The sequence below is a fragment of the Gekko japonicus genome, unplaced genomic scaffold, assembly GCF_001447785.1.
Source record: "Gekko japonicus isolate JY-2015 unplaced genomic scaffold, Gekko_japonicus_V1.1 scaffold1067, whole genome shotgun sequence".
Lineage (NCBI taxonomy): Eukaryota > Metazoa > Chordata > Lepidosauria > Squamata > Gekkonidae > Gekko > Gekko japonicus.
The window spans coordinates 264,250-267,550 of NW_015164219.1; positions in this window are offsets into that span (position 1 = coordinate 264,250).

Sequence of the window (3,301 nt, forward strand, 5' to 3'; positions counted from 1 at the left end):
CGCCCGCCCGCCCCTTCGCTTCCCTCCCCTCCCCCCGCAACCACACACACACACGCACACAAACAGAGAGCGAAGGTGGGGGGAGAGGGAAGAGACTCCCCCGGCGGCCTCCCTCCCTCCCTCGCACACAGCGACTGGAGAGACGGACGGAGCGCAACGCGCAGGGAGAGGAGACCACCGAGCACACAGGGCGAGCGCTCTCACACATTCAGGCGCGCACGCACACACATACGCACACGCACACACACTCTCGCAGAGCCTGCTCTTTCCTCTCTTCCCCCCCTTCCCTCCTCCTCCTCCTCCTTTCTCTGCAACAAGAAAAAAAAAGCCACTTACAGGTATTTGCTTAGTGGATCGGCGTCTTTATTTCTTTCCCACCAACCCCCCCCTCCATTCGCCGCCCTTTACAGTTTGTTTACAAGTATCAAAGTTGTAATTGAGGAGCTGCCAAAGACACATCAGGATATTTTTTTACCCCTTTCTTCTTTGTGTTAGGGAGTGATGTGCAACTAATTAAAGACAGACAGGCGGGTTAAGCGTCTGCAAATCCAAGCCCCCCCAAATACAGAGACTGGTAAGTGATCGTGTTTTTTTAAAACAAAATCTTTTTCCTTTCTCTTTTCTTTCTTTTCTCCCCCCCCCCTTCTCTTCCCTTCCCCCCTTCTTGGCTGTATTCTTTTTTTCGCCTCCTGGACCGCTGGGGTTGTTAAAGTAGATGAATGTGAAGGCTTGGGCAATAAAAGGCGCTACTGTATTAATTTATTAATTAATCTGCACCAGCCCCTCCTCCTGAATGTTAAATATGACCTTTGATCTCTCTGTCTCTAGCAGAGCAGACATGCAATACTGAACATGTAGAAGTCACATTCGCTGAAGCAGGAGAAAAAATCGGGGAGGCTTGGTTGCTCTTAATTATCTTTTTTATTTTATTTTTAAAGTGGGCTACAGCTTTTATCTTTTTTTAAAAAAACAGTAAATCAACAGCGATGCCTTGGACACCTTTTTCGTGCTCCAAAGATACATCGATTAAACAATAATGACCTGGTTGGTGGGCACCATAATTTTCTCGTTTCTGGTAGCAATAAACCTTGCAGGAGAATCAAAGGGGGGGAGGAAGAGGAGGAGGTGGAGGAGCGAGTCTGGAATGGTAGCAAAGAAAGCTTTTGTGGAGAAAAGCCACTTTAATGCTATGAAAATGGGGCACCAGTGCCTGTTCTATTTGCAGCCTGTATTCTCTCTCTCTTTCTTAAAAGAAGACTCAAATTAGTACCCCTTTCTATTGGACTGGATTGTACACACCAAATCAGTACAACTAGTGATATTAAGTAGTTGTTAATAGACATGAAGTTACAGTTTCTTTTTCTTTTTTCAAAAAAGAAAAGTCTGTTTTATACATAGAAATCTCCTGTGTTTAGATTTTTTTTAAAGCCAGTAGGGAGAAGACCTCGTTGCCACCAGATCTCTACAGGGAGGAATGGTTTCAATTTTTTTCCTGATGTGAAAATGCAGAGGTGGCTCTTGTCTGATTAGGGTCTTTCGATGATTGAAGGATGAATGTTGGTTCCCGCTCCAGCTGAGGTTCTGTTTTCCGGATTTGCTCCCTCATAATTTGGATTCGCTGATCTAAATCCCATCACTTTCTTTCTTTTTTTTGGGTGCATTTTATTGGTTGGAGAAAGTTTTTGCAGCTGGTAGATGGATTTGCAATGGTTCATTAGTCTAATTATGACTGCAATTAGTATAATTGATAACTATTTTTCAGTTTAAGGTATTGGGTATAAAGCTGTACCTGGGCCCCCTTTTAGTGCATAAGAAGAACCTAATCTTCTATTTGGATATTTAAAAAAAAAGATTGGAAGGAAGCAAAAACATTCCCAATAGAGATAAAACATTTTTGTGGAAAACACATTCTGGATTACAAAAAGGTAGAAGTGTATCTTGCTGCTAGGGTTTATGGTCTGTTTTTCCACCCCAAAGGCCAGAAGAGTGTGCTTCTGTGTTGAAAACTACCCCCCCCCCATACACACTCCCTGTTGTAAAGACGGCCTATCAGGTTTGGGATTTTTAAGTCCACAATTGCAAAAGCAATAAACCCAAAATACTATTCTGTTGTATTAATAGTGTAGAGAGCAGGAAACCTTGCAAATCTCCCCCCCCCAAAAAAAACCCCTCCCTCCAAAACCCAACAACAACAAAATACATCTAGGAGGTTCTCAGTCTGTATGTTTAAAGTTGTGTGTAATTGGCCTGGCTTTTAGAGTGAAAAGCTTGCCCAAGAGAGAGTAGTGAGTTATTCAGTCCCCAATGCAAATGCAGGATCTTATATCAAAACCTGTTCAAATGCCTTTGCTGTGTATGTGTTATCCTATGGGGACACTTTTTCTCCTGTGCTCTGTGGTTGGGGAAGGTCCAGAGCATGGGCTGGGTTCCCCCTACACCAGACCAGAGGGACCTGGCCTTGGGACTCTGTGCCACAGCCAGCTGTGCTGGGAGCCAAACTAATGACCCTCAGACACGGAAGGACGCACAGGGTGGCAGCTGCTAATTCTATAAAGAGCTGACGAGTCGGGGGTCTCTCTCTAGACAGCGTTCAGATTTAGGATAGCAGACCCTGTTGGGCTCATACTTTTAACGCCTGGTAAGACTCTCTCCCCACACCCCCTCCTGCACTCCATTCGTTAATTTCCTGGTGGGTTTTCTCCTTCCAGCTTCCTTTCTCCTTCTCAGCACTGGCTTGCCCCGGCAGCCCTTGTTCACACATTTCCTAATGTTCCGATGCCCTTTGGTTAGGGGATTGAGAGCCCCTTTCCACCCGTCATTTGCATGTGTTTAGCACTCCGCTTGCCCCCTTTCCCTTGGCATTTGTCAGCTCTCCCCTCCCTCCCCATTCCCAGCGATTAAAGCGTTTACTGGGGAGGGGGGAGGTTAAGGGAAGGGAGCGAGGGGGAGGGGGAGCGAGGGAGGGGGGAGGGGGAGGAGTGGGGGAGGGAGGGGAAGGCGGCTGCGGTGGTCGGATCATGTCTTTATTGATTGTTATGCAAACGAGCTGGAATTACTGATGTGCCTCCCTTTCTTGCGTGTGTTATGTCGTGCTTGGCTTGTGCGCGCTTTCCCTTTTCGGAGACAACACAATGCCTTGGCTGTGCACCTTTTTGGGAATGACTCTCTTTCTTTCAGTGGCGACCGTTCCCGGGGAGAAGAATGCGAGCGGAGAGGCTGCCTGAGACTCCTTCGCCGTCTGCAGCGATGTCCCCCCAAGAGGATTAAAGGGCACGGCTTGGCTCCCCTCCCCGCCGACCCC